Below are 12,471 nucleotides of genomic sequence, written 5' to 3' on the forward strand. Positions count from 1 at the left end.
TCACAAGCTAACGAATACCTAAACCCTTTTGATAAAACCGCTTTAGTTGTTATGATGTGACCATATATGAAAGCCATCTGTGATTTATCTGTTCTTACTATGCAACAAGCTTGCCAATGACAAGTTAAAAATAAAATGTATGTACATTTTAGAATGGAGAATGCGGGCATCGATCCCGCTACCTCTCGCATGCTAAGCGAGCGCTCTACCATTTGAGCTAATTCCCCTGTGGACTCCCTCAGAATAACATTTCAAAAGTAATGTTAATGCCTACCACACTTTATTTGACGTCAAATTGCCCATTACATGAGTGTTCAGTTCACTCCTAACTGATGCCTTACCTCCACTTAGGGGATGTTTTACAGTTCAGGTTGGCCTGTTTAGTACTTGAATAGGAGTAATATCGCTGTATGTTAATCTAGACTAATGCCCTACCTAATCTTGAAGTCACATTTCCCACCAATGGGAAACCAAAGATATACAATTTTTGGGAGTTATTGCATGTCTAATGCAAGATTAATTGCCATATTATGAGATCCAATGCAATAATCCTGCAAAAATTACTCGTTTTCGCCCAACGTGGGGCTCGAACCCACGACCCTGAGATTAAGAGTCTCATGCTCTACCGACTGAGCTAGCCGGGCTCTCTCTTTAAAGTAGTATGCAAACAGATCATTTTTCATTAAGAAAACCAGTTCCTGGATATTCCTCAACTCTTGTTTTTCAAGGAACTTATCATTTATAGATCCCTCAGTGGACAGAGTGTCAAGTAAAATGAGACAAAATTGAAATGGAAGTTGTGGAAATGTCATTGTGAGATTGCATAAGAACTCAAATTGCTCTCACAAGCTAACGAATACCTAAACCCTTTTGATAAAATCTCATTAGTTGTTATGATGTTACCATATATGAAAGCCATCTGTGATTTTTCTGTTCTTACTATGCAACAAGCTTGGCAATGACAAGTTAAAAATAAAATGTATGTACATTTTAGAATGGAGAATGCAGGCATAAATCCCGCTACCTCTCGCATGCTAAGCGAGCGCTCTACCATTTGAGGTAATTCCCCTGTGTGCTAACTCAGAATTACATTTCAAAAGTAATGTTAATGCCTACAACACTTTATTTGAAGTCAAATTGCCCATTACATGAGTGTTCAGTTCACTCCTAACTGATGCCTTACCTCCACTTAGGGGATGTTTTACAGTTCAGGTTGGCCTGTTTAGTACTTGAATAGGAGTAATATCGCTGTATGTTAATCTAGACTAATGCCCTACCTAATCTTGAAGTTACATTTCCCACCAATGGGAAACCAAAGATATACAATTTTTGGGAGTTATTGCATGTCTAATGCAAGATTAATTGCCATATTATGAGAGCCAATGAAATAATCCTGCAAAAATTACGCGTTTTCGCCCAACGTGGGGCTCGAACCCACGACCCTGAGATTAAGAGTCTCATGCTCTACCGACTGAGATAGCCGGGCTCCCTCTTTAAAGTAGTATGCAAACTGATCGTTTTTCATTAAGAAAACCAGTTCCTGGATATTCCTCAACTCTTGTTTTTCAAGGAACTTATCATTTATAGATCCCTCAGTGGACAGAGTGTCAAGTAAAATGAGACAAAATTGAAATGGAAGTTGTGGAAATGTCATTGTGAGATTGCATAAGAACTCAAATTGCTCTCACAAGCTAACGAATACCTAAACCCTTTTGATAAAACCCCTTTAGTTGTTATGATGTGACCATATATGAAAGCCATCTGTGATTTATCTGTTCTTACTATGCAACAAGCTTGGCACTGACAAGTTAAAAATAAAATGTATGTACATTTTAGAATGGAGAATGCGGGCATCGATCCCGCTACCTCTCGCATGCTAAGCGAGCGTTCTACCATTTGAGCTAATTCCCCTGTGTGCTCTCCTCAGAATAACATTTCAAAAGTAATGTTAATGCCTTCCACACTTTATTTGAAGTCAAATTGCCCATTACATGAGTGTTCAGTTCACTCCTAACTGATGCCTTACCTCCACTTAGGGGATGTTTTACAGTTCAGGTTGGCCTGTTTAGTACTTGAATAGGAGTAATATCGCTGTATGTTAATCTAGACTAATGCCCTACCTAATCTTGAAGTTACATTTTCCACCAATGGGAAACCAAAGATATACAATTTTTGGGAGTTATTGCATGTCTAATGCAAGATTAATTGCCATATTATGAGATCCAATGCAATAATCCTGCAAAAATTACTCGTTTTCGCCCAACGTGGGGCTCGAACCCACGACCCTGAGATTAAGAGTCTAATGCTCTACCGACTGAGCTAGCCGGGCTACCTCTTTAAAGTAGCATGCAAACAGATCATTTTTCATTAAGAAAACCAGTTCCTGGATATTCCTCAACTCTTGTTTTTCAAGGAACTTATCATTTATAGATCCCTCAGTGGACAGAGTGTCAAGTAAAATGAGACAAAATTGAAATGGAAGTTGTGGAAATGTCATTGTGAGATTGCATAAGAACTCAAATTGCTCTCACAAGCTAACGAATACCTAAACCCTTTTGATAAAATCTCATTAGTTGTTATGATGTGACCATATATGAAAGCCATCTGTGATTTTTCTTTTCTTACTATGCAACAAGCTTGGCAATGACAAGTTAAAAATAAAATGTATGTACATTTTAGAATGGAGAATGCGGGCATAAATCCCGCTACCTCTCGCATGCTAAGCGAGCGCTCTACCATTTGAGGTAATTCCCCTGTGTGCTCACTCAGAATTACATTTCAAAAGTAATGTTAATGCCTACAACACTTTATTTGAAGTCAAATTGCCCATTACATGAGTGTTCAGTTCACTCCTAACTGATGCCTTACCTCCACTTAGGGGATGTTTTACAGTTCAGGTTGACCTGTTTAGTACTTGAATAGGAGTAATATCGCTGTATGTTAATCTAGACTAATGCCCTACCTAATCTTGAAGTTACATTTCCCACCAATGGGAAACCAAAGATATACAATTTGTGGGAGTTATTGCATGTATAATGCAAGATTAATTGCCATATTATGAGAGCCAATGCAATAATCCTGCAAAAATTTCTTGTTTTCGCCCAACGTGGGGCCCCACGACCCTGAGATTAAGAGTCTCATGCTCTACCGAGTGAGCTAGCCGGGCTCCCTCTATAAAGTAGTATGCAAACTGATCGTTTTTCATTAAGAAAACCAGTTCCTGGATATTCCTCAACTCTTGTTTTTCAAGGAACTTATCATTTATAGATCCCTCAGTGGACAGAGTGTCAAGTAAAATGAGACAAAATTGAAATGGAATTTGTGGAAATGTCATTGTGAGATTGCATAAGAACTCAAATTGCTCTCACAAGCTAACGAATACCTAAACCCTTTTGATAAAACCGCTTTAGTTGTTATGATGTGACCATATATGAAAGCCATCTGTGATTTATCTGTTCTTACTATGCAACAAGCTTGCCAATGACAAGTTAAAAATAAAATGTATGTACATTTTAGAATGGAGAATGCGGGCATCAATCCCGCTACCTCTCGCATGCTAAGCGAGCGCTCTACCATTTGAGCTAATTCCCCTGTGGACTCCCTCAAAATAACATTTCAAAAGTAATGTTAATGCCTACCACACTTTATTTGACGTCAAATTGCCCATTACATGAGTGTTCAGTTCACTCCTAACTGATGCCTTACCTCCACTTAGGGGATGTTTTACAGTTCAGGTTGGCCTGTTTAGTACTTGAATAGGAGTAATATCGCTGTATGTTAATCTAGACTAATGCCCTACCTAATCTTGAAGTTACATTTCCCACCAATGGGAAACCAAAGATATACAATTTTTGGGAGTTATTGCATGTCTAATGCAAGATTAATTGCCATATTATGAGAGCCAATGAAATAATCCTGCAAAAATAACTCATTTTCGCCCAACGTGAGGCTCGAACCCACGACCCTGAGATTAAGAGTCTCATGCTCTACCGACTGAGCTAGCCAGGATTAAGAGTCTCATGCTCTACCGACTGAGCTAGCCGGGCTCCCTCTTTAAAGTAGTATGCAAACTGATCGTTTTTCATTAAGAAAACCAGTTCCTGGATATTCCTCAACTCGTGTTTTTCAAGGAACTTATCATTTATAGATCCCTCAGTGGACAGAGTGTCAAGTAAAATGAGACAAAATTGAAATGGAAGTTGTCGAAATGTCATTGTGAGATTGCATAAGAACTCAAATTGCTCTCACAAGCTAACGAATACCTAAACCCTTTTGATAAAACCGCTTTAGTTGTTATGATGTGACCATATATGAAAGCCATCTGTGATTTATCTGTTCTTACTATGCAACAAGCTTGCCAATGACAAGTTAAAAATAAAATGTATGTACATTTTAGAATGGAGAATGCGGGTATCGATCCCGCTACCTCTCGCATGCTAAGCGAGCGCTCTACCATTTGAGCTAATTCCCCTGTGGACTCCCTCAGAATAACATTTCAAAAGTAATGTTAATGCCTACCACACTTTATTTGACGTCAAATTGCCCATTACATGAGTGTTCAGTTCACTCCTAACTGATGCCTTACCTTCACTTAGGGGATGTTTTACAGTTCAGGTTGGCCTGTTTAGTACTTGAATAGGAGTAATATCGCTGTATGTTAATCTAGACTAATGCCCTACCTAATCTTGAAGTTACATTTCCCACCAATGGGAAACCAAAGATATACAATTTTTGGGAGTTATTGCATGTCTAATGCAAGATTAATTGCCATATTCTGAGAGCCAATGAAATAATCCTGCAAAAATTACGCGTTTTCGTCCAACGTGGGGCTCGAACCCACGACCCTGAGATTAAGTGTCTCATGCTCTACCGACTGAGATAGCCGGGCTCCCTCTTTAAAGTAGTATGCAAACTGATCGTTTTTCATTAAGAAAACCAGTTCCTGGATATTCCTCAACTCTTGTTTTTCAAGGAACTTATCATTTATAGATCCCTCAGTGGACAGAGTGTCAAGTAAAATGAGACAAAATTGAAATGGAAGTTGTGGAAATGTCATTGTGAGATTGCATAAGAACTCAAATTGCTCTCACAAGCTAACGAATACCTAAACCCTTTTGATAAAACCCCTTTAGTTGTTATGATGTGACCATATATGAAAGCCATCTGTGATTTATCTGTTCTTACTATGCAACAAGCTTGGCACTGACAAGTTAAAAATAAAATGTATGTACATTTTAGAATGGAGAATGCGGGCATCGATCCCGCTACCTCTCGCATGCTAAGCGAGCGCTCTACCATTTGAGCTAATTCCCCTGTGTGCTCTCCTCAGAATAACATTTCAAAAGTAATGTTAATGCCTTCCACACTTTATTTGAAGTCAAATTGCCCATTTCATGAGTGTTCAGTTCACTCCTAACTGATGCCTTACCTCCACTTAGGGGATGTTTTACAGTTCAGGTTGGCCTGTTTAGTACTTGAATAGGAGTAATATCGCTGTATGTTAATCTAGACTAATGCCCTACCTAATCTTGAAGTTACATTTCCCACCAATGGGAAACCAAAGATATACAATTTTTGGGAGTTATTGCATGTCTAATGCAAGATTAATTGCCATATTATGAGATCCAATGCAATAATCCTGCAAAAATTACTCGTTTTCGCCCAACGTGGGGCACGAACCCACGACCCTGAGATTAAGAGTCTCATGCTCTACCGACTGAGCTAGCCGGGCTCGCTCTTTAAAGTAGTATGCAAACAGATCATTTTTCATTAAGAAAACCAGTTCCTGGATATTCCTCAACTCTTGTTTTTCAAGGAACTTATCATTTATAGATCCCTCAGTGGACAGAGTGTCAAGTAAAATGAGACAAAATTAAAATGGAAGTTGTGGAAATGTCATTGTGAGATTGCATAAGAACTCAAATTGCTCTCACAAGCTAACGAATACCTAAACCCTTTTGATAAAATCTCATTAGTTGTTATGATGTTACCATATATGAAAGCCATCTGTGATTTTTCTGTTCTTACTATGCAACAAGCTTGGCAATGACAAGTTAAAAATAAAATGTATGTACATTTTAGAATGGAGAATGCGGGCATAAATCCCGCTACCTCTCGCATGCTAAGCGAGCGCTCTACCATTTGAGGTAATTCCCCTGTGTGCTCACTCAGAATTACATTTCAAAAGTAATGTTAATGCCTACAACACTTTATTTGAAGTCAAATTGCCCATTACATGAGTGTTCAGTTCACTCCTAACTGATGCCTTACCTCCACTTAGGGGATGTTTTACAGTTCAGGTTGGCCTGTTTAGTACTTGAATAGGAGTAATATCGCTGTATGTTAATCTAGACTAATGCCCTACCTAATCTTGAAGTTACATTTCCCACCAATGGGAAACCAAAGATATACATTTTTTGGGAGTTATTGCATGTCTAATGCAAGATTAATTGCCATATTATGATATCCAATGCAATAATCCTGCAAAAATTACTCGTTTTTTCCCAACGTGGGGCTCGAACCCATGACCCTGAGATTAAGAGTCTCATGCTCTACCGACTGAGCTAGCCGGGCTCCCTCTTTAAAGTAGTATGCAAACTGAACATTTTTCATTAAGAAAACCAGTTCCTGGATATTCCTTAACTCTTGTTTTTCAAGGAACTTATCATTTATAGATCCCTCAGTGGACAGAATGTCAAGTAAAATGAGACAAAATTGAAATGGAAGTTGTGGAAATGTCATTGTGGAATTGCATAAGAACTCAAATTGCTCTCACAAGCTAACGAATACCTAAACCCTTTTGATAAAATCTCTTTAGTTGTTATGATGTGACCATATATGAAAGCCATCTGTGATTTATCTGTTCTTACTATGCAACAAGCTTGGCAATGACAAGTTAAAAATAAAATGTATGTACATTTTAGAATGGAGAATGCGGGCATCGATCCCGCTACCTCTCGCATGCTAAGCGAGCGCTCTACCATTTGAGCTAATTCCCCTGTGTGCTCTCCTCAGAATAACATTTCAAAAGTAATGTTAATGCCTTCCACACTTTATTTGAAGTCAAATTGCCCATTACATGAGTGTTCAGTTCACTCCTAACTGATGCCTTACCTCCACTTAGGGGATGTTTTACTGTTCAGGTTGGCCTGTTTAGTACTTGAATAGGAGTAATATCGCTGTATGTTAATCTAGACTAATGCCCTACCTAATCTTGAAGTTACATTTCCCACCAAAGGGAAACCAAAGATATACAATTTTTGGGAGTTATTGCATGTCTAATGCAAGATTAATTGCCATATTATGAGAGCCAATGAAATAATCCTGCAAAAATTACTCGTTTTCGCCCAACGTGGGGCTCGAACCCACGACCCTGAGATTAAGAGTCTCATGCTCTACCGACTGAGCTAGCCGGGCTCCCTCTTTAAAGTAGTATGCAAACTGATCGTTTTTCATTAAGAAAACCAGTTCCTGGATATTCCTCAACTCTTGTTTTTCAAGGAACTTATCATTTATAAATCCCTCAGTGGACAGAGTGTCAAGTAAAATGAGACAAAATTGAAATGGAAGTTGTGGAAATGTCATTGTGAGATTGCATAAGAACTCAAATTGCTCTCACAAGCTAACGAATACCTAAACCCTTTTGATAAAACCGCTTTAGTTGTTATGATGTGACCATATATGAAAGCCATCTGTGATTTATCTGTTCTTACTATGCAACAAGCTTGGCAATGACAAGTTAAAAATAAAATGTATGTACATTTTAGAATGGAGAATGCGGGCATCGATCCCGCTACCTCTCGCATGCTAAGCGAGCGCTCTACCATTTGAGCTAATTCCCCATGGGCTCCCTCAGAATAACATTTCAAAAGTAATGTTAATGCCTACCACACTTTCTTTGACGTCAAATTGCCCATTACATGAGTGTTCAGTTCACTCCTAACTGATGCCTTACCTTCACTTAGGGGATGTTTTACAGTTCAGGTTGGCCTGTTTAGTACTTGAATAGGAGTAATATCGCTGTATGTTAATCTAGACTAATGCCCTACCTAATCTTGAAGTTACATTTCCCACCAATGGGAAACCAAAGATATACAATTTTTGGGAGTTATTGCATGTCTAATGCAAGATTAATTGCCATAATATGAGAGCCAATGAAATAATCCTGAAAAAATTACACGTTTTCGCCCAACGTGGGGCGCGAACCCACGATCCTGAGATTAAGAGTCTCATGCTCTACCGACTGAGCTAGCCGGGCTCCCTCTTTAAAGTAGTATGCAAACTGATCGTTTTTCATTAAGAAAACCAGTTCCTGGATATTCCTCAACTCTTGTTTTTCAAGGAACTTATCATTTATAGATCCCTCAGTGGACAGAGTGTCAAGTAAAATGAGACAAAATTGAAATGGAAGTTGTCGAAATGTCATTGTGAGATTGCATAAGAACTCAAATTGCTCTCACAAGCTAACGAATACCTAAACCCTTTTGATAAAACCGCTTTAGTTGTTATGATGTGACCATATATGAAAGCCATCTGTGATTTATCTGTTCTTACTATGCAACAAGCTTGCCAATGACAAGTTAAAAATAAAATGTATGTACATTTTAGAATGGAGAATGCGGGCATCGATCCCGCTACCTCTCGCATGCTAAGCGAGCGCTCTACCATTTGAGCTAATTCCCCTGTGGACTCCCTCAGAATAACATTTCAAAAGTAATGTTAATGCCTACCACACTTTATTTGACGTCAAATTGCCCATTACATGAGTGTTCAGTTCACTCCTAACTGATGCCTTACCTTCACTTAGGGGATGTTTTACAGTTCAGGTTGGCCTGTTTAGTACTTGAATAGGAGTAATATCGCTGTATGTTAATCTAGACTAATGCCCTACCTAATCTTAAAGTTACATTTCCCACCAATGGGAAACCAAAGATATACAATTTTAGGGAGTTATTGCATGTCTAATGCAAGATTAATTGCCATATTATGAGAGCCAATGAAATAATCCTGCAAAAATTACGCGTTTTCGCCCAACGTGGGGCTCGAACCCACGACCCTGAGATTAAGAGTCTCATGCTCTACCGACTGAGATAGCCGGGCTCCCTCTTTAAAGTAGTATGCAAACTGATCGTTTTTCATTAAGAAAACCAGTTCCTGGATATTCCTCAACTCTTGTTTTTCAAGGAACTTATCATTTATAGATCCCTCAGTGGACAGAGTGTCAAGTAAAATGAGACAAAATTGAAATGGAAGTTGTGGAAATGTCATTGTGAGATTGCATAAGAACTCAAATTGCTCTCACAAGCTAACGAATACCTAAACCCTTTTGATAAAACCCCTTTAGTTGTTATGATGTGACCATATATGAAAGCCATCTGTGATTTATCTGTTCTTACTATGCAACAAGCTTGGCAATGACAAGTTAAAAATGAAATGTATGTACATTTTAGAATGGAGAATGCGGGCATCGATCCCACTACCTCTCGCATGCTAAGCGAGCGCCCTACCATTTGAGCTAATTCCCCTGTGTGCTCTCCTCAGAATAAAATTTCAAAAGTAATGTTAATGCCTTCCACACTTTATTTGAAGTCAAATTGCCCATTACATGAGTGTTCAGTTCACTCCTAACTGATGCCTTACCTCCACTTAGGGGATGTTTTACAGTTCAGGTTGGCCTGTTTAGTACTTGAATAGGAGTAATATCGCTGTATGTTAATCTTGACTAATGCCCTACCTAATCTTGAAGTTACATTTCCCACCAATGGAAAACCAAAGATATACAATTTTTGGGAGTTATTGCATGTCTAATGCAAGATTAATTGCCATATTATGAGAGCCAATGAAATAATCCTGCAAAATTTACTCGTTTTCGCCCAACGTGGGGCTCGCACCCACGACCCTGAGATTAAGAGTCTCATGCTCTACCGACTGAGCTAGCCGGGATTAAGAGTCTCATGCTCTACCGACTGAGCTAGCCGGGCTCCCTCTTTAAAGTAGTATGCAAACTGATCGTTTTTCATTAAGAAAACCAGTTCCTGGATATTCCTCAACTCTTGTTTTTCAAGGAACTTATCATTTATAGATCCCTCAGTGGACAGAGTGTCAAGTAAAATGAGACAAAATTGAAATGGAAGTTGTGGAAATGTCATTGTGAGATTGCATAAGAACTCAAATTGCTCTCACAAGCTAACGAATACCTAAACCCTTTTGATAAAACCGCTTTAGTTGTTATGATGTGACCATATATGAAAGCCATCTGTGATTTATCTGTTCTTACTATGCAACAAGCTTGGCAATGACAAGTTAAAAATAAAATGTATGTACATTTTAGAATGGAGAATGCGGGCATCGATCCCGCTACCTCTCGCATGCTAAGCGAGCGCTCTACCATTTGAGCTAATTCCCCTGTGGGCGCCCTCAGAATAACATTTCAAAAGTAATGTTAATGCCTACCACACTTTATTTGACGTCAAATTGCCCATTACATGAGTGTTCAGTTCACTCCTAACTGATGCCATACCTTCACTTAGGGGATGTTTTACAGTTCAGGTTGGCCTGTTTAGTACTTGAATAGGAGTAATATCGCTGTATGTTAATCTAGACTAATGCCCTACCTAATCTTGAAGTTACATTTCCCACCAATGGGAAACCAAAGATATACAATTTTTGGGAGTTATTGCATGTCTAATGCAAGATTAATTGCCATATTATGAGAGCCAATGAAATAATCCTGCAAAATTTACTCGTTTTCGCCCAACGTGGGGCTCGCACCCACGACCCTGAGATTAAGAGTCTCATGCTCTACCGACTGAGCTAGCCGGGATTGAGAGTCTCATGCTCTACCGACTGAGCTAGCCGGGCTCCCTCTTTAAAGTAGTATGCAAACTGAACATTTTTCATTAAGAAAACCAGTTCCTGGATATTCCTTAACTCTTGTTTTTCAAGGAACTTATCATTTATAGATCCCTCAGTGGACAGAATGTCAAGTAAAATGAGACAAAATTGAAATGGAAGTTGTGGAAATGTCATTGTGGAATTGCATAAGAACTCAAATTGCTCTCACAAGCTAACGAATACCTAAACCCTTTTGATAAAATCTCTTTAGTTGTTATGATGTGACCATATATGAAAGCCATCTGTGATTTATCTGTTCTTACTATGCAACAAGCTTGGCAATGACAAGTTAAAAATAAAATGTATGTACATTTTAGAATGGAGAATGCGGGCATCGATCCCGCTACCTCTCGCATGCTAAGCGAGCGCTCTACCATTTGAGCTAATTCCCCTGTGTGCTCTCCTCAGAATAACATTTCAAAAGTAATGTTAATGCCTTCCACACTTTATTTGAAGTCAAATTGCCCATTACATGAGTGTTCAGTTCACTCCTAACTGATGCCTTACCTCCACTTAGGGGATGTTTTACAGTTCAGGTTGGCCTGTTTAGTACTTGAATAGGAGTAATATCGCTGTATGTTAATCTAGACTAATGCCCTACCTAATCTTGAAGTTACATTTCCCACCAAAGGGAAACCAAAGATATACAATTTTTGGGAGTTATTGCATGTCTAATGCAAGATTAATTGCCATATTATGAGAGCCAATGAAATAATCCTGCAAAAATTACTCGTTTTCGCCCAACGTGGGGCTCGAACCCACGACCCTGAGATTAAGAGTCTCATGCTCTACCGACTGAGCTAGCCGGGATTAAGAGTCTCTTGCTCTACCGACTGAGCTAGCCGGGCTCCCTCTTTAAAGTAGTATGCAAACTGATCGTTTTTCATTAAGAAAACCAGTTCCTGGATATTCCTCAACTCTTGTTTTTCAAGGAACTTATCATTTATAAATCCCTCAGTGGACAGAGTGTCAAGTAAAATGAGACAAAATTGAAATGGAAGTTGTGGAAATGTCATTGTGAGATTGCATAAGAACTCAAATTGCTCTCACAAGCTAACGAATACCTAAACCCTTTTGATAAAACCGCTTTAGTTGTTATGATGTGACCATATATGAAAGCCATCTGTGATTTATCTGTTCTTACTATGCAACAAGCTTGGCAATGACAAGTTAAAAATAAAATGTATGTACATTTTAGAATGGAGAATGCGGGCATCGATCCCGCTACCTCTCGCATACTAAGCGAGCGCTCTACCATTTGAGCTAATTCCCCATGGGCTCCCTCAGAATAACATTTCAAAAGTAATGTTAATGCCTACCACACTTTCTTTGACGTCAAATTGCCCATTACATGAGTGTTCAGTTCACTCCTAACTGATGCCTTACCTTCACTTAGGGGATGTTTTACAGTTCAGGTTGGCCTGTTTAGTACTTGAATAGGAGTAATATCGCTGTATGTTAATCTAGACTAATGCCCTACCTAATCTTGAAGTTACATTTCCCACCAATGGGAAACCAAAGATATACAATTTTTGGGAGTTATTGCATGTCTAATGCAAGATTAATTGCCATAATATG

The 12,471-nt window shown here is 38.8% G+C and overlaps 16 non-coding genes across 16 annotated transcripts; all 16 read right to left on the reverse strand.

Annotated features, from left to right (window-relative positions):
• Nucleotides 1–154: 154 nt before the first annotated feature.
• Nucleotides 155–227, reverse strand: TRNAA-AGC (transfer RNA alanine (anticodon AGC)). Its single transcript has one exon. It is a non-coding gene; the product is annotated as a tRNA-Ala (tRNA).
• Nucleotides 228–571: 344 nt separating this feature from the next.
• TRNAK-CUU (transfer RNA lysine (anticodon CUU)) lies at nucleotides 572–644 on the reverse strand. Its single transcript has one exon. It is a non-coding gene; the product is annotated as a tRNA-Lys (tRNA).
• Nucleotides 645–1,413: 769 nt separating this feature from the next.
• Nucleotides 1,414–1,486, reverse strand: TRNAK-CUU (transfer RNA lysine (anticodon CUU)). The gene has a single exon. It is a non-coding gene; the product is annotated as a tRNA-Lys (tRNA).
• A 770-nt stretch (nucleotides 1,487–2,256) lies between these two features.
• On the reverse strand, nucleotides 2,257–2,329 carry TRNAK-CUU (transfer RNA lysine (anticodon CUU)). The gene has a single exon. It is a non-coding gene; the product is annotated as a tRNA-Lys (tRNA).
• Nucleotides 2,330–4,398: 2,069 nt separating this feature from the next.
• On the reverse strand, nucleotides 4,399–4,471 carry TRNAA-AGC (transfer RNA alanine (anticodon AGC)). Its single transcript has one exon. It is a non-coding gene; the product is annotated as a tRNA-Ala (tRNA).
• A 769-nt stretch (nucleotides 4,472–5,240) lies between these two features.
• Nucleotides 5,241–5,313, reverse strand: TRNAA-AGC (transfer RNA alanine (anticodon AGC)). The gene has a single exon. It is a non-coding gene; the product is annotated as a tRNA-Ala (tRNA).
• A 345-nt stretch (nucleotides 5,314–5,658) lies between these two features.
• Nucleotides 5,659–5,731, reverse strand: TRNAK-CUU (transfer RNA lysine (anticodon CUU)). Its single transcript has one exon. It is a non-coding gene; the product is annotated as a tRNA-Lys (tRNA).
• A 1,194-nt stretch (nucleotides 5,732–6,925) lies between these two features.
• On the reverse strand, nucleotides 6,926–6,998 carry TRNAA-AGC (transfer RNA alanine (anticodon AGC)). The gene has a single exon. It is a non-coding gene; the product is annotated as a tRNA-Ala (tRNA).
• Nucleotides 6,999–7,343: 345 nt separating this feature from the next.
• TRNAK-CUU (transfer RNA lysine (anticodon CUU)) lies at nucleotides 7,344–7,416 on the reverse strand. Its single transcript has one exon. It is a non-coding gene; the product is annotated as a tRNA-Lys (tRNA).
• A 352-nt stretch (nucleotides 7,417–7,768) lies between these two features.
• Nucleotides 7,769–7,841, reverse strand: TRNAA-AGC (transfer RNA alanine (anticodon AGC)). Its single transcript has one exon. It is a non-coding gene; the product is annotated as a tRNA-Ala (tRNA).
• A 768-nt stretch (nucleotides 7,842–8,609) lies between these two features.
• On the reverse strand, nucleotides 8,610–8,682 carry TRNAA-AGC (transfer RNA alanine (anticodon AGC)). The gene has a single exon. It is a non-coding gene; the product is annotated as a tRNA-Ala (tRNA).
• A 344-nt stretch (nucleotides 8,683–9,026) lies between these two features.
• Nucleotides 9,027–9,099, reverse strand: TRNAK-CUU (transfer RNA lysine (anticodon CUU)). Its single transcript has one exon. It is a non-coding gene; the product is annotated as a tRNA-Lys (tRNA).
• Nucleotides 9,100–10,332: 1,233 nt separating this feature from the next.
• Nucleotides 10,333–10,405, reverse strand: TRNAA-AGC (transfer RNA alanine (anticodon AGC)). The gene has a single exon. It is a non-coding gene; the product is annotated as a tRNA-Ala (tRNA).
• Nucleotides 10,406–11,212: 807 nt separating this feature from the next.
• On the reverse strand, nucleotides 11,213–11,285 carry TRNAA-AGC (transfer RNA alanine (anticodon AGC)). The gene has a single exon. It is a non-coding gene; the product is annotated as a tRNA-Ala (tRNA).
• Nucleotides 11,286–11,630: 345 nt separating this feature from the next.
• Nucleotides 11,631–11,703, reverse strand: TRNAK-CUU (transfer RNA lysine (anticodon CUU)). The gene has a single exon. It is a non-coding gene; the product is annotated as a tRNA-Lys (tRNA).
• A 390-nt stretch (nucleotides 11,704–12,093) lies between these two features.
• On the reverse strand, nucleotides 12,094–12,166 carry TRNAT-AGU (transfer RNA threonine (anticodon AGU)). The gene has a single exon. It is a non-coding gene; the product is annotated as a tRNA-Thr (tRNA).
• Between the last annotated feature and the right edge of the window lie 305 nt (nucleotides 12,167–12,471).

The sequence above is a fragment of the Lissotriton helveticus genome, chromosome 1_2, assembly GCF_964261635.1.
Source record: "Lissotriton helveticus chromosome 1_2, aLisHel1.1, whole genome shotgun sequence".
NCBI lineage: Eukaryota > Metazoa > Chordata > Amphibia > Caudata > Salamandridae > Lissotriton > Lissotriton helveticus.